This window comes from Anser brachyrhynchus (assembly GCF_964034855.1).
Source record: "Anser brachyrhynchus genome assembly, chromosome: 9".
Classification (NCBI taxonomy): Eukaryota; Metazoa; Chordata; class Aves; order Anseriformes; family Anatidae; genus Anser; species Anser brachyrhynchus.
The window spans coordinates 14,059,319-14,085,074 of NC_137703.1; the positions used below are offsets into that span (position 1 = coordinate 14,059,319).

Below are 25,756 nucleotides of genomic sequence, written 5' to 3' on the forward strand. Positions count from 1 at the left end.
TTGAGGAGAGCAGGCCAGACCCAAAAGCTGTGGAAGTCACTGAGAAGACTTGCATTGACCCAGTTGGCTTTGGACCAGGTTCAGCCTCTCAGTTTCTCTGAGTAAGAAAGGGACAAATGCTGTGCTTTGCCATGTAACTATTTGATTAAAATACTGCTTCTTATCTTTCTAGTCTTTCAAACTGCAGAGTGCCATCCCTACTAAAATACCACATTTCTATATTCTGAGTAAAAACTTACAAAAAGCTTATACTTACGTCTGTATGTTTTCAAAGTAAACGTGGAAATCTGATCATTTTAGCTAGAACTTAGTTTTTGTACCAGCTATTAAAATATTTGTATTGCTTTTGCTTTCCCAGGTTTGAAATAATATTATTTTAAGTACTTTGTGTTCGTAATGGAGATGGCCATTCTTACACAGAGCTATACAGCGCCAAAGAATGTTTCTTAGTGCTATCTGTGAGTGCCTGCAGACTAGTTAAGCATCACTGTAAATGTATGACCGCTTGAATTTGCCAGAACTTGAGCTGGAGAAATGTATCCCTGCAACCATAAACAAAACTGGACTGAAATGTCCTTGCTCACAATGAGCTATATAAGCCAGAGAGGAGAGCAGAAAAGAGAGGGGAGATTTTAGCATCACAAGTGCAGGGAGGAACCACGTCTTCCACCTATACATTGAAACAAGAATTGTCATTTGGCAGCAGTGACCTTATCTGTCGTACTGACACATCTGTGTGCCATGCTGTACTCTAGCAAAAGCCAAAAACACACAAGTGCTTCTGTGGCCATTCCTCCTTGAGTCTTAGCTCACTTATGGTCTTGTGTGGGTTGTAACTTTAAAAGGAAGAGATGGCAGCAAATGAGCCAGAGTCACTTGCAGGTTTTTGTGTTTGTTTTTTTTTCTCTCAAAGCCTTCTGACCTTGAAAAGCCTTAAAGCTGCATTCCCCATGAAAAATAACTTCTACTTAGTGCTGAGCACGTGCATTGTTGCACAGACAAATAGACAAATAACAATGTGAGTACATGCCTTGATCATTTATCCTCCTTGGAGGGCCATAAACCATGAGCAAATGCAACAAAGGCAGAAGATTAATAGTGGCTGCATAATGCTTTGCATTTTTCATAATGATTCTCCACAGATAGGATCAGTAAGTGTCACTAATTGGTAGGCGCTTGTTCAGCAAGGGGGGCCCGATCCCCTCTCCAGTGCAGTCGGAGGAAAACCTCCTGTTCTCATGTAGGGGAGCGCAGGAGCAGCCCCCTCGGGAGCTGCCTACCCTGCTCCTCAGCAGATGTCACCATTGAGGCGAGGGCTGTGCAGTGCAGAGGAAGCCCCAGCAGCACTCTCAGACAGCACCAGCCAGCCTGTCTGGTGCAGGGGTGACTGTGTGCGAGCCCGCTGGTGGCTATTCGGACTTGAGGAGAAAGAGAAGGTTGGCCACAAGCCAGCTGCTGAATTTAACACGTATTCAGCTGAATGACTGAGCTGGCATAATAATGTAATCCTGCGGTGTCCTGCTGACCTCCTTCAGGTCTTCTCCCTGCATCGTTAGCTGCCCCTGGTGCTTGTCCCCCATGGAGACAAGGGTGCTGTGTAGGAAACTGCTCGGCAGATGCCCTGCCCAGCATTGTCCAAAGCAATGAGAACGCAGAGGAATATCCCGTTCCGATTGCTATGGAGGGCTCTACGGGTTTGGGAAAAGATGTCTCCATCAACCTTCTATCAAATTTGCCTTGTTGCTTAAAATGCTTTTTCAAAAATTCTTACATAAGGAATAAGAGCTTATTGTGCTTTTTCTAGTGCTCAAAGTCTGAAATTACAAAGTTGCTTATAGCCAGTGTTGAGGGAGGTAGAGGTACCCCTGCTACCTGCTGTGTTCAGGCAGAAGCCTGATCCCCACGCCCGAGCACATCCATCTCAGTGCAGTCTGGGTGTAACACATGGGCGACCGTACAAATGGGCGCTCTGAGAGGCGAGCTGGGAGCACAGCCACGTGTCAGATCCCTCCGTCAGACCTCCCACACTGATTTGATGAGGGGCCCAAAAGCTGTGAGCCCCATTTGAGCTGACCACTTGACTTTTGAAATTGCCACAGGCACACGCTTTTCCTCTTGCCAGCTCTCTGAAATGTAAAGCATAAAATGCCTGGGGTTATACTGCCAGAATTTCCCAGACAAGATCATCTTACAGAGATTCACCCCAAAATCTGCCCGATAGTGTGGATCTTTTTCCATTTCCCCAACTCCAGAATACCCCTGCTCACATTCTCCTTAGCATCGTTTAGTGTCCCTCTGCTCTTGTGCAGCTCTGGGGATGTCTGTCCTGCTCCAGCCCCAAAATGACATTGGCATGGCCTCGCTGCAGAAGGGAGGGTGTGGGACAGATGGAGCTACAGAAAGGGGAGAGGGGAGAGCATATGGGGCTTTCCAAACTCCTTCTGTCTGCAGCCCTCTTAGCTAAGTGGGCTTTGTCACTTTCTCTTTTCCCCACTCCCAGTTGAAAGCTTTTCTCAACTTCCTTCATCCTATAGAAATCTTGATTGTCCGTTCTTCCCATGGAGGCAGAAGAATAAAGAAGGCAGATTGTTAAGCGAGGTGAGGCCCAGAAAAACATCACTTTGTTAGTGGCTCTGGCAGAGAACAAGCACATCAGGGAAAAGCTGTCAGTGCTTTTAATGGCTCTGCTGACCAGCCTCGCGCTTTTTCGCTCATTGCTTTACCAAATGGTAATTCACTTCACCTCTCTCTTTTTCTGGCTTTTTGTACTCTTCTCTCAGTGCAGTGTCTTGAGTACAGTATGGTTTCAGTCTGGCTTCTTGGCACTGCTGTAATAAAAGTATTTTTGTTACTAAAGCAGTCAAATAAAATCCAGCAGGCTTGGGACATGAACATTTGTGGTCAGTCTCGAGACCAAAACCAAAGCAGCAGCTTTGTTCTTTTCAGACAGATCATCAATTAGCACCGAAATGGTAACATACCAATAGGACTTCCTGCCTCCGGGCTGCCTTTTAAAAAGCATCCAAGATCCACAGAATAGGGGTTGACATGATATGGATGTTCATACAGCGTTTACCCTCAAGAAGGGTAAACTTCTGAGCTCTCCAGGATGCTTCTCAGAGCTTGCTCTCTACTATATACGTGGTGGTGGCAGCAAGCAAACCAGTAGTGCTTGTGTGAGGTAAGGATTTGGAAGGAAAGGATGCAGAACATCATGAAACCCCCTGCGTTTAGGCTGAGAAGAGGCATGCCCTCCCTGTTCAGAGGATAAATCGAGCATTCATTGCTAAAACGTAGCATCAGGTACTTGTGGGGTAATCGGAGATAATCGCTTCCAGAAAAACTGTTTCTGAAAAGAGAGACTGTCTGCCAGGCATCCCTGAAGGAAAAGAGCCTCTCTGCTGCAAACCGAGGAACATATGCTCTTCCCTCCACGCTGTTCTGTATGGCAAAGCAAAGGAGCTTTTAAGAAACGTGCTGACACACCAACATACCTTTGATGTTCAGTGTCCTGGCGCAAATGGAAAAGCAGGAGGTGGACAGTGAATGTCTGAGTGGGGGTTGACTGAGGCCACCAAGGTGCTGTGTTAGGACGTCTGAAAACAAAAGGAGAGGTCAAGAGAGCAGGTTTCAGCTTGTATGTCATATCTGGGCAGGTTTCCTCAAACTCTTTAAAATTTCTGGGTCTGACTGTTCCACTTGTTTGCCTTGTGACCAGCTTACCAGTGCCCGTGTCCCCCACGCAGAGCCATGGACCTGAGATCGTTCCTCTCCTTGCTTTTTAAAACCATGTCTCTGCAAGCTGACAGCTACGTTTTTATAGTTAAAAAAAAAAAAAAGAATTGTTTGCCAATGGAGATTCTGTACTGCTTCTGAAAATCCCTGCCTATAAACATGAATCTAGAAGACAGGAATACCTGAATCCCCCTCTAGGCATAAGTGAAGTAGGCTCTTACCTAGGTAACATGTTGGTGAGGTCAGGGAAAGAGCCATTGCCTCACTGTGTTGATTTGCTATGTGTCAAGGCTCTGGAGAGTCAAGGTGCTGCTGCTGAAAGAGAACTTCAGACATTGCAGGGTGAGAAATCAGAAACGATACCCAACGTGCAAAGGAGCCCCTGAAACTACGCAAACCAGAATGTGGATGCAGTAACTCACTGAAAGTCAGGAATTGACCTGAGAGAGACTCAGAGAGGAATAAAGACTTAACCAGGCTTGCTAATGCAACTGGAATCACCTGAGAAGGACTGTCCGTGTGACAAGAGATTTTGTCTTCTGAGGGTTTGTTCTTACAGCTGCAAGAGAGGTGCACCTGGAGCAGGAAGCGGTTCTGTCTGGCAACGAGGAGGATGCGCCGCACCTCTGAAACCTCTGGCTGGGTTTGTAGCTGGAATAGCAATGCTGTGTGCTAGGTCAAGATGAAGGTTGGGTGTGAAACTGTGGGTCCAGGTGCTCAGGAATTCAGGGTGAGTTCTTTCTTCAATCTGTCCCTGTCTACCTCAAAGAAACATGATTCCTCAGAGCTTTTTGTGGTAAAATATGTGTTCTATTTTGAAGATGTTTTATTGTCTGAGAAGGGATTTTAGCATGTTTTTTTTACATCTCAAATTAATTACAAACATAGCTGGAAGTAAATTATTGGAAGCACAATTAGGATTAAATCTTGGTGAAATTTTATGAAGTAATTAGAATGGCATTCATAAAACCAATGGCCAGATCAAAAATGCAATTTTGACAAAAGGACATCTGCTAGATCTCTTCTTATTAAGCACTTTGACCTTCTACTAAGAACAACAGGAAGTTTGGCAGGTGCTATGATATGCTCTCTTCACAAAAAGCTGGAACGATAGTTACAGTAACCCTGAAGTTTGGGGAGTTCTGCTTCCAGAGAGCTGCTTGTGATTTTTTACTTGTCCTTATGAAAACTTCCCACCGAGGTCAGTTATTCTGTGAGCTCAAAAAGAAAACAACCGAAATGGTCATGTGTGCACGTCCCTCCCACAGCTGACCTGGGCTCAGGTTTATCCTAAGCTTGCTTGTGTTCTTTTCTCTATTTCAAACCCAAACAAAGCCTTATGTGCTTGAAAACTTGTGTGGTTTTTTTGTTTGTTTGTTTGTTTTTTCCCAGCTTCATTATTTATTCTGATCAAAGATGCTACCTTTTCCTACAAAGTTTGTTTCATTAAGATCTTCCTAAAGATAACAGCATGGCTGTGAACAGTTATTTTGTGCTACCTGCCAGTAGGCCAAAGCCAATACGAGCTTGTTGCTACATGGTGTTAGAGGTTGTTGTCCCTTGTTCTCGTGCCTCTGCCATGCGTTCCCTGCCATCCCCAAATACTGTTCTTTGCAGAAGGTGGCAGTTTGTCACCTTGGTCTATGAGAATGACTGCTATCTCAGGAGCTGGAAGGGCACTGGTTGCGTCAGCTGGAGGAAAGGCTCCCATGGATTTTCTTAGAGCCTGTGAAGGGAGATACTACAATGAAGGATATATAAAAATACCTGGATTTTCTGTGTTCAGATTTTAACATCAAAGCTTGGGAGTTGGTAGGGTTGTCTTCAGCTATCTCCAACAGAGGCAGCATGCTTGTGCTGACTTTCTTTCCTGTGGGCTCTTCTAATACACAGAGTAACCGTGGATAAAGTTAGAAATCACCTCCTTAAGTTAAACAACAAAATACTTCAAGTAAATCATAGGAAAACTATGTGGAGACAGGTCTTCGTGAGCAGAACAGTCACAGATAAGTTGGCCTGCACCATGATATAGGGTGTGGGACTCTTCTCCACCTGTTCTTTCTGTCTGTTGCCAATGCATTTGCTATTACATGGGAATGGGTCATCTCTTTTCCCTTATCGTTCGCACCATTACTGGAGAAAACTCTCCCCTCCATGGACACCCTAGAATTCCTACCTGAAACGCCTTACAGAAATTTTCAAGTGGGAATGAGAACCTACCCAGAAAATGAGAACTTTCTCATAATATTTTAAATTGAAAACCACAAACTGTAAGTCGTAGCTGAAGAAAAATACGGACGGTTTCCAAAAAAAGCCATGGATTTTATTTTATTTTTAAAGAATAAGATACTGAACTGAGTAGCACCCTGTAGAGTATAGTGTATTTTTATTAACTCATTGCAATCAGGAAAACGTAATGATTTTTTTCTTTGTATACTCTATGCCAAGCTTTTTCTAAAAGCTCTCCTTGGCAGCTTAGTTTTTCATGGGAACAGGGTGTGGTGAGAGTACAAATTCTCCTTTTCTTTTCCAAGTGTTTATCTGGCCCAGGGAGACAAGTGCAGTCCTTGGGCAAAAGCAGGAACCCACCCTTGTCAGTCTGTCAAGGGGTGGTTGCCAGCCCTGCATGTGGGGATGTTTCTGCTGCTGAATCCTCAGCTACAGGTGAGGGAGAGAGGCTGCCACTGCTCAAAGGCTTCCAAGAAAATATATTATTTTTTTTTTCTGTAAAACATTTGAGTCTGATTTGATTACTGTTAAATTCTCCTTCCTTACCATATGCTGCATAAACCTGCGTGTCTTGCATTCATGAGCAAAGGTCTTACAGTTCTGTACGGAGATTCCTTGAGGAGGGTCTTGCACACAGCTGTATTCATCTGAAATGGGGAGATGCTTTCGGTTAATGTCCTGCAAGTACAGACTAGTCAAAAACGCACATTTCCAGATCTTTCTTTGCACTGACAGAGCAGAGACTCAACCTGCAATTAAAAGGTTTGTTGTTAGTCATGCTGTGGGACTGCTGTGTAGGGGCTCTGACTCCTCCTACGACGGGAAATCAGAGGCACTGAGTGTCTGTTGTTGGGGGCAGGGGTGGTTTGCTTTGTTATTTTTCTGCATCACCTGCTCAATTCCTGTTGTAACCCTGCCTCCTGTCATCCTCTTCCTGAGCTGCATAAGAAGCAGTTGCAGCTTTGCTCTGTGAGCGCAGAGCCCAGCACGGTGGGACCCCCGGCTTTGTAGGTGCCACTTTGGTGGGGACGCTGGTCAGTGTCAGCTCCTGAAAGCAGAGGCGCCCGCACTTGGGCCAGCTGCTTTCGGGAGGCGCATGGGCAGGAGCACTGCCCTGGTGCATGGTGCTGCCCGTTCCCCAAAGCTCCTCTGGCAGGACGTTAGCGAGGCAGCAGCAGCAGCCTCTCAACAATGCCTGGCAGCTTTGCTACCTTGAGAAACTGCATGCCTCTGGCAGCGGGGTGAGCAAACACAGGATTCACTTGGTTGTTAGTAGTTCTTATCAACAAAAGAGCCCGACTGAGATCTTAAAATTCACGTCCTTGTATGTGAGAGGAAATTCTTCCATGTTAGGCTTCCACAGTCAGGAAAGTTAAAACTGCCTTCCAGTTTGTGTGAATGGAGAGGGAAGGCCAGAAGCCACTTGAAACAAATGCACTAATGGCTCCAAAATGTGACTGAACTGACTCTGCTTGAATCCTGTTTTGAAATCCCTCAGATCTGTCATCTGTGTGGCTCTCTATCATCTTCAGTCAGATCTAGCTGTAAGCCCTGTTTCCCAAGCCCCATCTGCAATTTGGGCACCACCACAAAGGTTGCATGAAAGGAAGAGGACAAGGATGATGACGACCAGCTTTCTGTCCTTCTTCCAGAAATGATTTTGGAAGTGTTTCATTACCATTAGGCATCAGGGAAGCAGGGGAAAATATGGCTTCATTACACAGTGCATTCAAAACACATCACAAGTCTTTGTTAAAAGGTGACCACAGTGATATTGATCAGTGTTTGATTTGTTTTGCTGTTGCATCAAAGCTCTTCTGTGCTTCCCTGAGCACGTTTTTTCCGTTTTACTTTTCTTTTTTCCTTTTTAAATTATGGAATCACTGCAGGTGAAACTGGAGTCTTGTGTTACAAACATCTTCCTATATCCCAAGCCCTTCCTGTTGGTGTTACATAGTGCATTAACCAGGATTGTGCTTGCTGCTTTGCATTATCTTTGCGTTATCTTATGAGTTGCTTTATTTCTGCCAATATATACGTCTTTCTTTGGAAGAGAAAGTAGTGGCTTTTTTATTGTTATTATTTATTTTTGTACAAATGAAGTCTGCAAACCTGTACTCTGATTTACCAGCAGCATCTTTCCCTGGCTTCATCGAAGAAATTATGGCTATAATATCTATATGGCAAAATGACAAGGCTAAACATCACTCTTCTGAGATCACCATATTCTTCCAGCAGCAAGACTTTCCCAGAATTTATTTTCATTCCATACGTTGTATCTGGTGCATAGGTGTAAAACAAATAAACAACCTGGAATAAATTTTGGATATATAGAGAAAATACATTCTGAAATGGTTATATTGGAGTGAAAACTCCTATACAATCTCTGCAACTGCTAAATAAACCCAGCTGCAGAATCTCATGGAAGCTGTTGATCTCTCATTCTGTTTATGCTTTGATCAAAAATTTTGACTGCATATTCAAATGTAATATCGTACATACCAGTAAAGCCGACCATACAGCACTGTATGTTAAATCATTTGTGTAGATGTAGAGATAATGTGCCTGAACTGTCCGTAAAGGTAACTAAGACTTTTGTTGAGCATCTGGAAGGAACCCAGGGTGAAGGTAGCTGGCCAATAACATATAATCTGTTGGGAAATATTTATCAGACCAAAAATAAACTATAGCTTATAGTTGTAGTCAAGTGGGCTGGCATGATTTGTATGCATTCAAAGCTGTTGTCTTGATTATTGCTTCAGGCCTTGTTCTTTGGCAATCAGGTATTAAAGAGAACTGTTGTGGTTGCAAGGGTTCTTACATCTTCTTACATCGGAGAAGTGGTAGGGAGATTTTTTTGCTCAAATTTACAGAGGTGAAACTGAGGCAGAAAGCTGTTTGGTGTCACATTGGCAGGGTTTTTACGACTGGCCAAGGGGATCTGCAGGAGAACCAAAGTGGATGAGACGCCTATTTCTGTTCAAATTGAAGAGAAGCAGCAAATAATGTGAAAATGAAAATTTAAAAATAACCCCCGAGTGACTGCAATTTTCATAAACTCATCTGAGCTAGCTTTAAGAAAATGTGTTTCCAGATCAGACTGAAAATACCACCCAAGAATGTAGACATGCGCTTGGGTTCTCATCCCAGCCAGTGCCGAAACAGATAATGAAAAAGCGAAAAAACGTTGACGCCAGTGCTCCTCAGCCCAGTTCAGGCATATTTTCTGCTGTGAATGACTTCTCTAAATGTCCTTGCTGGGGGCATAGATACAGGCCAGATGACTGCCGCTGACCCAAATCTCTTTTCACAGTACTGCCTATGTTTCAGATACATTTCACACAGTGGCTCCTGCAGGCTGCTGCCACTGGCTGTTGCAAACAGCCCGATTTTCCTATTGCTGTATATTCCGAGTGATCAAATGTCTTGGGGAAAGAAAACAGGGTAGAAAAAGCTTTTCTGTTCTTTCTCTCTTCATATCTCTATGCTACTGCAAGGGAAGGGAACATTCAGAAAGGAAACGTTTTTATTTTGTGAAAATTGCTTTTAAAAGTAACTGCAAAGAGTATTGCATTTTTTTTTTCCTAAAAAGAGGTTCTTTTATCTCTTCTTGCTTTTTTTTTTTTTTTTAGCTGTAAAATGCACGTCATTGCATGGGCCAAAATACACAAATATTTCTTATTTTACCAAAACTTTTTTCTTCCTTTCTTCTTCCTTCTTCTTTCTTCTTCCTTTCTGCAAATGCAAGGTTTGTTTATACTTAACTGGTAACTACCTGATCTGCTGAGGCTTCAAATGATCAGCCAGCAACCCAGCAGAATACCAAATCTCTTTCCCTCATCTCATCCCTCATCAAGTATCTGCTGGAGTCTGATCTGCTAAGGCGAACGAGGCTGGTGGAGCTGCTCAGCAGGCAGGAAGGTCTCTTCCTTCTGCTGGTCCTTGGGCCTGGACAAGGAGCTGGTGGCTGGGGACAGGGCTGGGAGGGTTGGCAGGGTCTGCTGGGTCTCGGCAGCACAGTTCTTCTAGGAGGGAAAGTATTTCTGTTGCTTGTCTTGCAAGGGAAGCGCACCCATTTGGTAAACCATGCCGAGTCCTCAACGTCTGGTATTGTTAATAGTGTTTCAAACAAACAGACTGAAATCTGCAAACACTGGGGAATCCAAACCCAACAGCTAGCCAGGCTGCCTGTCAGTACGCAGCAAAGACACATTGTGTGTTTAACCTGAGCAGCAAGGCTCTTCCCTGCATAGTGAATTTTCTGGTCACCATGTGTAGCTCCCCATGTGTTGTTGCCCTTCCCCATCACCCGGGGACAGGGCTGTGTCCTGGAATCAGTGACGGATGTGTGGACGGACTCCTTCCTCGCTCTTGATCTCAGGAGGGAAGCATGGTGGAAGGAGAGGTGCTGTGCTCCGGGCTTTAGGCAGGGGCTGGTTAAGCTGGTTAGCTAACATAGGATCCAGCCCAGGCGTACTGCTGACAGCTTTCAGAACATTTCCTGGGGATGGATTCCATCTCACCCTGGTGCAGCCTTCCTACTGTAACTGCACCTCTAGCCGTTAGCAGCTCAAGATGCATGCAAGGCACTGGGCTCTCCTGTCTGCTTCACGTTTTTCCACAGCTGTTTAATTTGCGTAGTCTTTTCCTTGCACACATCTGGTTCCACATGTTACCCTGTCAAAGTAAACATGAGGTTGCAAATAAATCCCTGATGCAACTGTGACAGTGTTGGTGAACAACAGAGGGTGTTCGGTTTTGTTGGCAATTACAGCGGGAAGGAAAGAAGCTCTAGGTTTGATTTCTCTTCACTGTATGATTCAGGCACATGTATGCAGAGGTAGCAGGGAAAGTTAAACCACGTTAACTTCTAATGTGAATTACTCAAATGCAAGAATCTGAATTTTGCAGGTGAAATTTTCTTACTAGAACATTGTGTCGCTTCAGTTTGGGTTTTTGTTTTTAAATGTTTGGACTGTGCGTAATGTATTTTACGTAATCGAGTGAGTACCCATATCTTTATATAGCTTGTCTACTGTGGGCTCTTCAGTTAATGTCAGACCTCAGAAACGATACAGGTACGTGTATTCAGAAACACTGCACCTTCCAGTACTCTCTCTGAGGACTAAGCATAAAACCGTGTGTGCTTGTCTTTAGGCACGATGCGTTCTGTAGAATACGTGGGACCCTTTCTCCAGGTGTTGAACCTCCTTGCGCATCCATTTGTTGAGTTTCAGATATTGCCGATCAGTGACTAAGGCTTTAATTTCTTTTGAAAGCGAATCTGTGCTCTTTCTCTGGGGAAGTCTTTGCAAACAGTTTTAGGACTATAATCTCTGACAAGGAAAGTCCTTTGATTTTAATGGAGTTGTGTCAGCAGGGAACAGGTCTGTTGGATGTGACAGCGCATTGGAGACAGCCTGATGGCAGTAGTGTCTGTTGTCGTCCCTGCAGAGGGGAACGAGGACACAGATAATCCTCTTCAGAAATGACTGGGATTCTCTGGGTTCCCCACATGGTCTCAGAACAAGTTTCATGCTGCTTCTGTATTTCTCTGCTGAAAACAAAACAGACAAAAGAGTAACTGAAGTCTACATAGCTCCAGCCAGTTTAAAAACCTAACATTCAGAAATGGACCTCATGAGTGTCAAGTCAGGTAGCAGCAGCAGTGTGCCGTACCGTCCAGCGTGGGGACCACACACCCAGAGTTCCTGTGAGAGGGAGGAGCAGGGAGCATGGAGATCTGCTCAAGGAGCCCAGCGGTAAGCGCTGCCCATGGCTTCTGCGCCATGGTGCTGAGCTGCATGCTCTGACCACAGACGTGTCTCCCACACACGCTGCCACGCAGCATGGGGGCACTAAGCAGAGTGGCCCTGGCAGCGCTGGTGTGCTTACACCATGCTGCAGGCTGCAGCACGGATATGTGCCTGCACTGCTGGCCCTTATTGGCATCAGATTTGCACACTGGCATCAGTCATGGCCATGGGACCCGTCACAGAATCCTTCTCTCTATTCCTGCTTTAGAAGCTCTAGATCACCCCCCTGGGAAACATTGCTCTAAATAGCTTTAACACTGGCAGATTTTCACAGCTTTCTAAATACCTGTGTCCTCCTCTTGGTTAGCATGATGCAAAAGGGCAAAGTGTTTGCATCGTTTTGATGTGAAATAACCCTAAGCTGACATACAGTCCTGTAAAACCTCTTGAGCCTAGTGGGCCCTTTCCATATTAACCATTCATGCAGCCAGTAACAGGGAAGCACAACAGCAAAAAAAGGGCTGCAACCTGAGGACATAGCAGGTGGCCCTGCCCGAGTGAAAGGGACTGGATTCAGTAACGTCTCTGCTGCCATGTCCTAGGAATTTGTGCCAAATGTTTATTCATTAATATTTATTTTTTAAAATGTCAATCGGCAGAAACTAAGTTTGGGGGCCTTTCAAAAAGCTGCCTTCACTTCTCTGTTTTATTCCAGCTGAAAAATATCGACATGGCCCAGGCAGAGGCTGGGAGCTGCATGTGGGTTTTGCTGCATTTTCTGATAAGCTAAATCCAGTAGTGGTGGGTAACTCTGGGAGAAAATGAAATACTAGTTCTGTGAGAAATATAAACTCTAGCAACTGACTATGTTAGCATACAGTGAATGATAATAGGATCCAGTGTTAAAGCATCAATTAAGCTTGCTGTAATGAGTGCCTATTGCATATCAGGACCACAGTCTTGTCATGGAAAAATACATGAGGATGTTTCTAATGAATGCTGTATCCATTATTCCAATATAGTTCTTCCAGGAAGAAGAAAGAAACAAACAAACAAAAAGAAACGACAACAAAAGAACCTTCTTTGCGTGCATCCACTTTTATGGGAATAACTGCAAGTGCAAAACAAGCTTCAACAAGTGTGTTCAGGAGAGGAAAGGGGGCTTTGTATGAACTGTCAAAAAATTCTACTAAATTCTTACTTGCTGAGTTACCAACTGGCTATTAGAGAGACGAGTCTGATAAGCACTTAGCTGGAAACTTCCCATAAGGAGGAAGGAGGAGAAAACAGATGCCCATTTAACTAGAAGCGTGAAAAGCACGTACAGAAGGTCAAAGACTCTTGAGACAGGGAAGATGGTGAGATGCATGGTCTACCAAAAAAGACCACCTGTCTGAAGTGGCAGAACAGATTGTAAAGCACTGGAAGGGGGGGAAGAAAAGACATGCTAATACTTACTACTTTAAACTAAGAGTGTGGTGTGAGGAGCCAAAGTAAGAGAGATGAAGTAGCCAGGGTGGAGTATCTGACAGCTGCTTTGCTTAATTTAACCGAGACGTACGGAGAAATGAGAGTCTTAAACAGAGTGCCCGTGTTCTCGGGGGGCTGCCTTAGAGAGCAGTTTCCCATAGCACAGACGAAGCTGAACAACTCTGAAAACATGACCACTCAAAGACACTGGTCCTGCATGAAACTGGCCTCTTAGAAATGCTCTATTTGGTGTTCCTGTCTTCAGACTTTGGTTTAAACCATTAAAGCATTTGGCTCTAGGTGTCTGGAAGACCCCAGCCTCTCTCTTGATAGGTACAGCGACTATCTCAAACTGATCTGTACTGGTATATACATGATATATATGTATCATATATCTATACTGATCTATACATGATATATATATATATATATCATGCTGCTTTCAGGAATAAGGCCTCAGAGCAGATGATGTACCTTTTATGACACATGCTGAAAGGGAAAGAGCACCTGGCTGGTAGGTGAGCAGCCTTGCTGAGCTCCTGGGGAGAACTGCCCCCGACGTATGCTGTGCTAGGCAGGAGGACGTGAGCTCCAGCCAGGGCTGCAAAGCCAAGGAAACATCAGCTACGCAAAGCACACCAACAGCACAGCTAGAGGGACAGAAATTGTAGGGATATTGCTTCTCCTTTTCTGAACTCTTAAATGTATTGGTTAGTGAGGTAAGTTCAGCTGCACTACGAAGATCTTGGATGGCTGATGATTGCTGTGCTCTTGAAAGGTTCTTTTCACTGAAATTCCTGATACTTGCTCTTTACTTTGACTCCAGTCCAATTGCCTTGCCTGAAAGACTGTATAACAAGCTAATAGCCAGGATGACTTAGTGTGTTTAAATGCTTGTGGCTTTGGTGTATAATGCAATATGATGCTGTCCTCTGGGACAACGTGGGAAAATGTTTTTAAAAAAAAAATTCCATATGCGTTTGCAATATTAGAAAGGCAGCTTGATCAGGTTGGACAGGCTCAGCTGCTTTTTATAGTAGGACAAGTAAAACAAGAGTATGTTTCTCAAACTCTTTGGATTAAGAATTTTTTTTAGATGAGTAAATATTTACAGAAGTTACATTTAATGGATTCTTCACTGTACATGGATAGCTTACTTTATTTTTTATTGTGTCTTCTACAAACAGACAGCTTGGTAGACCCAACTTTCTCTTCATTTAACCATGTATACTGGGGCAAAAAAATAAATAAAATCCAAAATCAACCTCAGTTCTGGTATTCTCAATCACCTCATTAAAGGTTTGCATGGCTACTTAGTCACAGGTAGATATTCAGTTAATTACACACCTGACTTCTGCTGTGTAAAGTAAAACTGCAGGCTAGTATGCAGCAGAAAATACCTTTCCAGAAATTCATCAGACAACACCAATTTCTGTGTTGCTGTTCTTACAGAGAGGGAGACAGTTTTGCCAGGCTTTCAGCAATTTGTAATGGAAAATGTGATTGCAGGGACCTGATCTGTAGTGATCTGAGATCAGTCATGGTGTCAGAGGGGATATGCAGCAGCCTTTGTCCTTGCAAAGGCATGAAAAGCAGGTCTAGTCCTAAAGCCTTTATTGTGGCTCTAGGGGTCTCCTCCACGTGAGGGCCTCAGTAGCAGCCTCAGATTTTTCCTGCATGTCAGTGGTGTGAATCCTGCTAAGCAGTGTGACGATTCTGCAAGATGTCCAAAGCTACAGGAGAAGAACAAGTATGTTTATGCTGTCCCCATGAAAGTATGAAGAAAAGGGGCACCTGGAGGAAGTACAGTCAAGCCTGAGGTATGCTCTTCCAAAGTGAACAGAAGTAAGTTATGAGATCCTCACATGCTCACTCTCCTGGTCATAAATAGTGAAATTAGGTGTTGGTCTGGAGACGGGAATGTGAAAGCAATCCTCAGTGCCCTGGGCATGGGATCATTCTGGTCCTGAAAAACTTTAAAAGGTTCTTCCTCATTCAGTCCCAGTTACTTCTGCCTATCTGAACACAAACTTCTGCAGCCTCTTCCCAGGCTTTTTGTTTCTGAAAAAAAAAAAAAAGCCATTTCCATTTAGAGCCCTCCAGGCCCCATCTACTACATCTACTATAAGCTTTTCTTTGACTGCTTGGTGTGGACATTTTCCCTAGCGTACTTTGTCCTGCCCATCCTCCCTTTACCAGACGTGGTCAACAATTAAGCTCATTAAGCTATACGCAGGATTAAGTCTATAGGTCCAGATTCACAAAGGGACTTAGGTGTTTGAAATGGGAATTAAGCTGATTATCAGCATATCATTCTCATTATGCAGTCTTTGAAACTTTTATAGCCTTGTGCTTGTACACGTTTCCTCTAGGAGAGTTCCTGTGTGCACATGGAAGGAACAGAGTTCCCTTTATGTTGTTCCCCCAGTGAGAACTGCCCCAGGGCGAGTCCTGGGGAGGGGGATATTCAACCTCCACTCCATCCCATCCAGCGTTCAGAATATATGAAAAACTATCTACCACACATCCATGCAATATGCTTTGCTTGCTCGATGTAGAAGGAAGGCCTTTTTAAACCATATTGTTTCACACCCTTATGTACAGAGTTGTCAGGGAACAAAAGACATTTTTGTTAGCAAAGGCTCTCAGAGATTTTCTTTCATGTGTGACAGATGCTTTCAGAATCCATTTGAGGAAATCTGCATAATTGATACACAACACCAGTGACCCAGCCTGAATGACTTAAAGTCTTTATTTTCATCTCGGGTGGCTCAGAAGCAGCCAGTGGAATTTGTAAGGCTCCATTAAAGATGTTCAGGTCTTCAGACTCCCTAGCGATAGGGACCACGTAAGTACCTAAGGACAAATAGCCTGGGTTTCATTAGCAAGACAAAATCTGCGGTGTGAAACATGGGAAATCAAATGTGATAAGGAGGTGATTGTGGACTGGTTATGCATAGTGTCAGCCCCAGCAGGCTGACAAATAATAAAGGGAGGAAAAATGATGAGCTCTAAACAGCCACAGTTGCCCTATGTGCCTTGAGTGCCGCGTGGCATCTCTGGCTTTCTGTCAGCCTTAGCAAGGGTTAGCAAGCTCTATAATAAAAAGCCCAAATGGAAATTTTCTGATAATGTACACCACTTGAAGTGCTGTTTCTGTCAGTAGCATGTTGTACTACCAATTCCTCTTTGGATTTTCATCTTTATCTAGGCATAAAGGCTCGTCCCAAAATGAGGAGAACTCAGATGGACTAGTTTCTTCTCTTTAAACAGAAGACTTTTGAATTGCCCAGGCTGTAAGCTTTGTGATTATGATAGAGGGTTTTAGAGAGGCTATGATTTTCCAAAGAATGAAATTATAAACACTACAGGTTTCATTTTAATGAAATTTTACAGGTCATTAGTCTGCTCATTAATGCTTCTCTCTTTCATTCTATGATTTTTTTTCTCAGTCACCAAACCCCAAAACCGTGGATTGTTGCAGTAGCGGTGCCTTGGTTTCCAGGGTAGGGGTAGGGTAATGGGACTGGGTAGGGTAGTGGGACTGCAGCCCCGAAGGTCTGGGAACTCTGATTGTGGCCTCCCACCATGGGGCCCCATGCCAGGGTCCAGCATTCCCCTATGTTCCTGTAGCCAGGATGCCAGCAACATTGAGGAGGGTCTGGGTAATAAATACACTCGGAGTCATACGGTACTCAGTAGGTTTGTGAGAGTCTTGTTATCGGATTTATCTCGTGTTCAGTAACCACAAATCATTGGATCAGTTGCTTATCCTCTCTACATCACCATGCTCTGTTTAAACTGGAGATAAAATGTGGTGTTCCTTCACCTGCCAGGAACTCTGGCTCTGCACTGGTGCCTTTAAGTTCTACACTAGTGCAAGCACCTAGCTTCTGCCACCTTCCTGCGCCGCTCCGGGTGACTGCACGGGCATGGCTGGTGCTGGACACCCTTGAGAAGAGGGGCTGCGAGACCACCCAGCAGGGAGCCGCTCGGGCAGTTCCCAGCTTCTTGGACACTTTGCAGCAGTGCTGTGATCGCACCTGTTCTCCATCAGGTATTAAGTGAAAATCAGTGCTGATCAGTGGGGCAGCATTTGTTCCCTTTCCCACTCTAGTTTCAATAAGGTTTCTAAACATAGTTATAGATCTTCTGCTTCAACTTTCTTTGTAATGATGGCACAAAGAAGCATGTGGTTACAGAGGGACTGCACTTTAGGGGGAAGAAAAAGCTTGATGAAGCATGGAGATCACACAAAAAATGATCGTATCAGTAACCATGAATAAATTGTCAGCACCATTTAGCCTAGTGCTATAATCGCTATCAAGCATTTTAAGACACATTTATGTTTAGTGGCTGGTAAGAGTGAGAAGGTGATGGACCGGAGGATCTTGGAGGTCTTTTCCAACCTTCATGATTCTGTAATTCTATATGGTATACAGCAGCTTTAACAAGCCAGAGGGGTTTTGTACAAGTGAATCCAACAAGGAACAAGGTTACAAATGAGACACCAGCAACAAACTAAAAAGGGAAACGCAAAGCCTGAGCTCTGAGGTTCAGGCCCCAGCCTTTCTCTGTTCTGACGGATGAGGAGACTCAGGTCTCTCTTCTCCACAAGTTGGCGAGCTTTGTCAAACTCCTGCAGAGTTGTGCAGCTCTGGGTTAGGCTCCTGCAGACTTTTAGAAACCTCCCAGCCCTCTGTCCACTGGGAAGATGCAGTCCGGGAATTTGCCAGTAAGTAATCTGCATTTGCCTGAAGGCACGGGGACCCTGCTGCCAGTAGATTTTTACGGAGAATCAGCTTCATTGTTTGCTAGGTGTAAAGGACTACACTTACCCAGACACATAGATTGTGATAATGGGGCCAGGTTACAAAGCAAAAAAACAACAAAACATGTTATTAGAGTTAATTCTGGTTAACAAAGATCCTCGTCTTCTGCAGCATTTCAGTTGCTTGTGAGGTGGCTAATCAGCTATCTGAGGGTTAACGTGTCCTGGAGCATTCTTGAAGGAATGGCTTTCTTATCCTTGCTTGAAGCTGGGTCTGTGCTACCCAGGCCACCAGATGATTTGCTCCTTCTATAAGCCAAATGGAGTGATCTACCTTTGTTTTCTTACCCATTCACGATTCTTGTGTTTGGAAAGTTCATCATATGGTCTTGAGGAGGTTTGGGTCATTTTGTCTCTTCTCTTACCATTTGGATTAATATATCCATTTCTATTCTATTAGATTGCAAACTGGCTTCATTTTTGTGCTTTTTCATATTTGTTATTGAGCAACTTAAGACACAATAGAAAAGTTTTGTAAATCTGGTATCATCCAACTTATAATTCTGTCTGCATTTTAATAGGACAAATGAAATTTACTACTGGCAATCCGTAGAGTTCAAAAACACTATCAAAATATGGAAATAAAAAAATTGAGGTGTTACCTCTTACAGTTTTCACAAGATTCTGTTTAGAGACACCATCACATGTAGTATACAGGAAAATGTGTTATTTTGTCTAGGAAACACTGAACCAGTATGACTCATTGTTTAAATCTATTGCAATATTAGCCTAGGTCCTTGTATTAACCCAAAAATTCATTGTGATAAAGTGGAATTAGAGGATGGTGCAGTACTTAATGCAGAGGTAATAATATGACTTCCCTTATTAGTGCAGGACTGCTATAGCTTTCTAATTGATTTTAATCGGCATTTAATTAGAAACTGTGAATCCCCTGTGGCCAATTCATACTTCACAGTATTCCAAGGTAGACTATTATTTCTTTTCTACAACTGGCTTCCCAATTTCAGGTTAAGAAAATTATGAAATGCTGTTTTTGACTTGCAACCTTTGAGAGTCTTGTGTACAGAGATTGTACGTCATAGGCTTAGGCTCTTTCAGTTCTAAGCTGTAAAGGTCCCCATCACCTGTATCAGTAAAGCATCCCTTTTTCTCTCTCTGCTTTTATTGTGGAGTGGAGTTTCCTAGTGCCAAAGTAGCTCATAGACCACTGTGCTTATGCTTCATGTATCAAAGTATTTCTTCAGGAAATAATCCAAGGACTGCGTGTTCAGAATTTGTGCTAGGATGCAGACAAAAGTTTCATCATTTATGAAAGACCGAGAATACCTATGAGTCTCTATACTGAAAGGGTAATAAAAGGTACTCAAATGAAATACCATATTGTTTCAGACCCAGAAAGAATGACTTGAAATAGAGGGAAAATATTCTACTCTTTGAATGAACACCACGAAGAAATCCCTGTGCTAGCATGATATGAAACTTTTATTGCACTCTAGATTTTCAATTGTACTGTATTAAACCATATTAATATTTGTTTTTTCTAGGGCAGTCAAAAATCATTGGTAATGATGAATTTTTCATTTACGCTAGTGCCAAATGATCAGCCTCAGTGCTCCGAGGTCAGTCAATCATCCCACTCTGGTGGAACATTTCTGCCTTTAAGGCAAATGAAACTTTTTTTCCTCTCTATCTCAAGTGCTGATAACTTATGGGACAAACTCACTAACAGCTCATCCCTTGTGCCACAGCTGTTGTCCTATGATCCATCAACATACCTGAAATGAACAGTGATTACCCTGGGGATGAGGGATAGGCCTGCACAGAGCTTTGTTGTGTACCTGAATGTAGATTCTCTGAGAAGCAACTGGATCAAGACAAGTCACTCTATCTAGCCATGCTGTGGCTGAGAGTCTGAGAGTCTGCTCCAAAACTGCGTATAGTTTCAGGGAGATCTTCATTCCAGTAGTCTTCAGAACAGGCATTTAATTGAGTCAAATACAGATAACCTGACTGTGAAGTCAACTATTCAGATCAGGGATTAGTATCCAGCCTTTCTTGCCTCTCTCCCAAGCTCAGGTGTCTGGCCACATCTTAACATAAGTGGTTTTTAGCTCTTAATTGTGGCTTTCATCTAAAAGCATTCAGAATAGTCATCATTCCCACCACTGGAACAACATGAGCTCATACTGAAGCAATATTTTGAAGCATTTAAACAAAACGACCTCCACAAACATTAATCCTAATAGTCCAGTTTGTAACGGAAATCTACAGGATTATTGCCTGAATTGTGGTTTTGCTGCAGGTTTGATGTGTGGTACAGATTTCTTACAATCATTTGCCTCAGTACAGCAAAGGAAAAGGAAGGTATGATTGGCCTTAAACTCTTCGTTTATGTCACGTCCAAAGAGAAGCATCGGACCCTTTGGTTCCTGGCTTTGTTTGGCACAGAAGTGTAACTACAGGGATTTTTTTCAGTGAAATTCATTCATTTTATCTTTCTTTTAGTATTGCCATTCTGAGATTGGTCATATACTGAAACTGGAGTTGTTATATTTGTCTGCATGGTGTATTTAGCCTTACAACACAATATTCCTTTCTTGGATGTATGTCATTTTTTATTGCTTGTGCTCTGAAGCCTTTGAATTTAGCTCAGACTTTGAGGCTGAAAGCTGTTGATTTCTGAAAGGTAAAAATGAACAAAGAAAAACTCCTCCAAAGCTTGCTAAATCAACATATTTGTTTGCAAACCAGCAACAACAAAAAGGTTGCTCAAGAGACTTGCTTTTTTTTCTGCTTCACATCCTTGCTTTGTGCTCTCCTTAAGTCCTGCTTACCCTTTTTCTTTTCTTTAATACTACCTCTTTGTTTCTTCTGTTCCACCCACTATTGTGCTTCTTTCCTTATCTCTTCCTAAGTCTTCTATACCTCCTTCAAGTTTCTCCTCTGAAGGTGAGAACATCTTCCAGTAACTTATCAGCAGACCACGTTCTTGTATGCCTGGCAATGGTGGAAATCAGACATCCTACTACTCCCTGAACGGGATTTACCAGGAGCTGTATTCTTTTACAACTAGCATTTTATTTCTATGCTAGCCCACTAAGCTGGCAGGAATAATTCAAGAATAAGGCATGATACAAAGTGTGGTCAGGTCTCAGGTTGGTTTAATCGGGGAAATACTGTAAATCCATGCCCCCACATGGGCTGTTTAGGACTTTCACAAAGAGAGCACGACACCCTTCTGTGTCCATCTCCTTGACACTTTGATGAGCTGACATGCCTGAATCCAAGTTAAAAGTAATCTGCAGTTGGTATTTGGCTGGGTATTTAATGTGACTGGATAGGCAGTCTTCGTTTTGTGTCTGTATTAGTGGCTGTGTGTGGGCATCAGCAGGCATTTGAAGGCACTTTAGCACTGGTCTAAATATGCTTTTACTATCAGCAATGATAGTACTGCTGTTGACCTCAATGGAAAGAAGTTTGACAAATGCCAAGTGGTTTTGAAAATCTCGCTGAAGTGTTCCACAGTCATCCTGCTGTCAGGAGCCTTAAGGAATAAGGATGTTGAGAGCACTGCTACCAGCTGCACCTCCCAGAGTGGGGGCTGCTGCCAAAGCCGTGCTGGAGTGAGCATTACGAGAGTGGCACTAAGTGACCCACCCTTGCTGATGTGAGACAGTTAGGATTTACTTTTAAAGTGCTCCCACTGTAAATGTAGTTTGACGGTACGTATGTCTAAGGTAAAGTTGGAGCAGCACATCAGTAGTGTGTCGGTCTGCACTGAGGACAAAGGCATGTGGGGCATGTGGGAAGTTGCATAAAAATGCAGTGACTGAATCCAAGGCAAACTTGTAAAGCAGTTGTTCTTCACGTTTCTTGAAAATCTGAAATCTTTTACTAGCCCAAAGTGGAAAATGCATTGTGCTTGTATGCAATAAAATATGAGTGTTTGTCTTTGAAAAAATCTATTTATAGGCATTGTCAATGGCAGCCGGTCAGCCCACTGTCTAACTGCTAACCTGCCAATTTTCTCTTTATATTTTTATTAACTGCAGCTTTGGGATTCACAGTTTATTCTAATTCATTCTTAACGATAGTAAGCCAAAGTCTTTTGTGTCAGTACTTGTGAGTCACACAGAAGTGCTGGAGTCAGACTTTATATGGAAATGAATTATGCTGTTTTTTTTTTTTTAATCCATATTCAGAAGTGATTTTTGTGATGTTCTGTTCTGAGAATTGGTATCAAGAAAGGTACATGTCACTAAAAAAATAAAACAAAATATTGCAATATGCATTGTTTTAAAGTATTTTGACCCTGTCCAACTAATATGAATAATTTCCTGGTCTTGGGGATGTTCCTTTAGTCTTTTTAGTTAAGGGTTTAAAGAAAAAAGTTACTGTGCATTTTCAGTGAACCATACCTGCTTATTTCTGAGATGACTATTTGTGATTCTGTTGAAGTTAGTGCTATCTCAGAAATTTTTAGCACAGTTGGAGAAATGCTTGTCTTTGTAATGTATGGTTTTAAGCATGGTTAATTGTCACTTCTGCATTCATTAGCTCCCAAACTGTGTAAATGCACTGACTTGGCTTTAGAGAAGATCGAGCAAGTTCAGTACATTTAGGGCAGACAAAACAAGTTTGTGTGGGTCAGGAAACATTATTTGTGAAATGCCATCCTCCATTATGTGTATCAGTAGCTAGTGCTGTGCCTGCTCTGTGTGTAGGGGGTAGAGTTGAGCTATTCATGCTATTTAGTTGATTCTAGCCATTTCAACAAACTGGACTCCATTTTCTCTACACAGACAGGAAGTCAAAGAAAGATGTATTTAGCAAGAGACAACTTCCTTAAGTTAAAATTGAAAACAATAAAAAGAGCAAACATTTTGAGTGTGGCAGCAGAAACAATCCTTTATTGTCCCAATGCAGCTGAAGAGAGAGAAGCAAAGGCTCAGTGTCAGTGACAAGATCTAGCACCTTGCTATGTTCCTCGAGTTGTTTGAGGGTGTTGAGAAAGAAAATGGAGACAGATCATACCGTGGTATTACTAGGTACATTGTGCATTAAAGGCCATGGGAATTGTGCTTTTTCTGCTAGGAGTGAATTGGATACTTGATGGTGTTGAGGTTTTTTTGCATTGCTCAGATGTGCAGATAAATGCAGTAACAGAAGACTGTCAGAGAAGTTAAAGTAAAATTTTCAGTAAATATCAAGACTGCAAAACTTCTCCTGTTCAGATCATATTACCCTCAAGCAGCCAGGAAAACTATAAAAGAAAGCAAATGGTTATGATAACAAAACGACTGTTCTAATTTCATCTAGTGATAGATATTTGAAAATGATTATATATACCTAAGGTGTAGAAATACACTGCTCTAGTTAACCCCCAAAGAAGAGAAAAAACCATAGGTGAAAACACAGTGGACTCAGACTGTGACATTAAATTGATGTCCTGGAAAAATAAACACAGACGAAGAAATCCCCTCACTGAGGGATGCCCTAGGAAGCACAATCACATAAAATGCTCAGATACTCCTATTTTTTCTTTACCTCTTTTAACCTATATTTAAGAAGTTCTTAGAATTAGATTATTTTTCTTCTTTCTAAGTGAATTTGTAAAAGTGCAGTAAAAATACAGAAAGGAAATGGAGAGTCCACTGAGGACAGGTGACCTAATTTATGGCTTTCTATCCCAAGTCTCATCAGGATGTCCAAGGATAACACCAGTTAGCTCATGATTACTAATTATCAGAAAGGTTGGCAGGGAGACCAGAAATGGTTTTATTAGACCAAGTGATACAGTAAAAGGTGTGGAGTAAATAAGACCATCTTGAAGTTGCTTACGTGTTTTGGACTAACAGAAGTTGCATGTCCTCCTGACAGGACCATGTTGGTTGCTGTATGAACCTTCCTAATTACTATCAGTGTATGAACAGCAGTTCTGGATTATTTATTTTCTCATGTACTGAGATGCAGGGCCTTGACTAGACTTGACAGGGTGGGTACCTGATAATTTGGGGGAACATATGCTAAACCTCGGCTGACAGTATTTATCAGTTGGAATCGCGTTGCGTCAGTGTTTGCTGGCTGGGGAGCTGGTCCGTACACAAATAGCAGGGAGAAATAAGAGAAGGATGCAAGTGTGAATTAAGGGGCTGTTGTGAAAATGAGTAGCTTAATTTAAAGAAATGGTTATCTGGAGGGAGAGAGAACAGAAGGTGATGTCTGCTTTTTAATGAAAAAGAAAACTCCAAATAAATGCTGAAACAAATGGCAAGGTCTTTAGACTGACAATGAATAATAGAGCAGCTAGGAAAAGCAATTGTGTGCTTCCATTCTTAAGAAAGCCATTTCTTCTGGCAACCAAGCATCCCAACCAGAGACTGAAGTCTTATTGTAGTAGGAAATGAGTTGTTCTGCTAACTTCATGCATGCACTGAATTGGCTTCAGAGCTTCTACAAGAAAGCTATTTTAAAAGAAGCACCAAGTTGCATGTGAGATTCGTTAATATGCCTCACAGCATTCAGCAGTGTTGATAGTGACAAAATGCACACAATGTACAGAGTTTAAGTATAGATTTAAATATCTTATGTTTGGTTCTCAGTTGATTATGTTGGTGTTAGACAAATATTACCTGAAAGGACACACGTACATTAACTATCAATATAAGCTAGCAACCAGACTGGTAGATGTAGCATGCCCAGACTTGGCTGATTTGTGTACCGAACTTTATTGGGAAACAACAGTGCTGTTTTTTCTCTTGTGAGAAATGATTGCACTGTGCGATGGCAGCAAAAGTCACAAAAATCTGATCGCAAAGTAAAAGTCTCTGTATTATAAACTACTGTCATTCTTCCTTCTTTTTCCTCAAACACAAAGAAAATATATTTTTAATTTAGTAAGAAACAGTAATTAAGTAAGATTCTGATTTCCTTTGGTGGGAAAGCATAGGATATGCCATAACTTTCAGTGTATCAGATGAATGAGAGGCAATCCACACAGTAATGCAGCCCACCTGCTGAAGAGGTAACAATGAGGCCATTCACTAAAAAAGCACCAGTAATTAATGCTAGAGTTATACAGGGTTGTTGGGCAGTTAGTGGCCTGGTGTAAATAAGTATAGTGCTAATGGTACCCTAATTTACACCCATGTTATACAGCATTTAAAGCTATTTAAAGTATAAGCATTATTTTTTATATTTTTTCCTGTCAAAGAAGAGATTCCTTTCAGTCCTACGATGTGTAAGCAGTGGTTTAAACATTTCCTGAGAGAGGAACAGTGAGGTCAGCATTTCTTGTTGTAAACTGTTGTTCTGTTGAAAGTAATTGCAGTTTTCATGATAAAATGTTGTATGTATTATATAAAATGTATTGAGCAATGGTGTAGTTAAGGATATACCAGGGATTTCCACTGTAAAAACCAACTGCCTATTCTGAAGACTTTAATATAGTTGTAAAAGCTGATTATACATTGGAGTGTGAGTGTAAAGATCTTGGAGAAAGAGCTCTTTAGCACACATTAAAGATATCTCTATATAATGGCTTATAAACATCTTCCCTCAAAACCTGACAATATTGAAGGGAGGTGATGAAGAGCTACTCAAAAATCCATTTAACTGATAAGCTGAACGTTCCTAATAACTGAATTTCAAGCATCACAGTGAAATAAGTGAAAACAGTCTGAAGCAAAGAGTCTCGGCTGTAGGAAATCCAGCCCTTTCAGAACGTTTTCTAGACACAGTGAGTTCTTCAGAGCTCATTTAATACTGATAATGT

The 25,756-nt window shown here is 42.4% G+C and overlaps 1 protein-coding gene and 1 long non-coding RNA gene across 11 annotated transcripts in view; one reads left to right on the top strand and one right to left on the bottom strand.

The window, feature by feature from the left end:
• Window positions 1-25,749, bottom strand: LOC308199968. 3 transcript variants are annotated; one of them, XR_013955121.1, is made up of 3 exons: window positions 4,158-25,749; window positions 3,957-4,061; window positions 1-3,596 (listed from the first exon to the last, which is right to left on the bottom strand). It is a non-coding gene; the product is annotated as an uncharacterized lncRNA (long non-coding RNA). The 3 variants fall into 3 exon arrangements; XR_013955122.1 differs by having other exon boundaries at window positions 1-2,825; window positions 3,495-3,596; window positions 3,957-25,749; XR_013955123.1 differs by having other exon boundaries at window positions 1-2,828; window positions 3,495-3,596; window positions 3,957-25,749.
• GPC1 (glypican 1) overlaps window positions 1-25,756 on the top strand; it is a 293,355-nt gene that overhangs the window by 44,287 nt on the left and 223,312 nt on the right. The gene's annotated exons all lie outside the window — the stretch shown is intronic.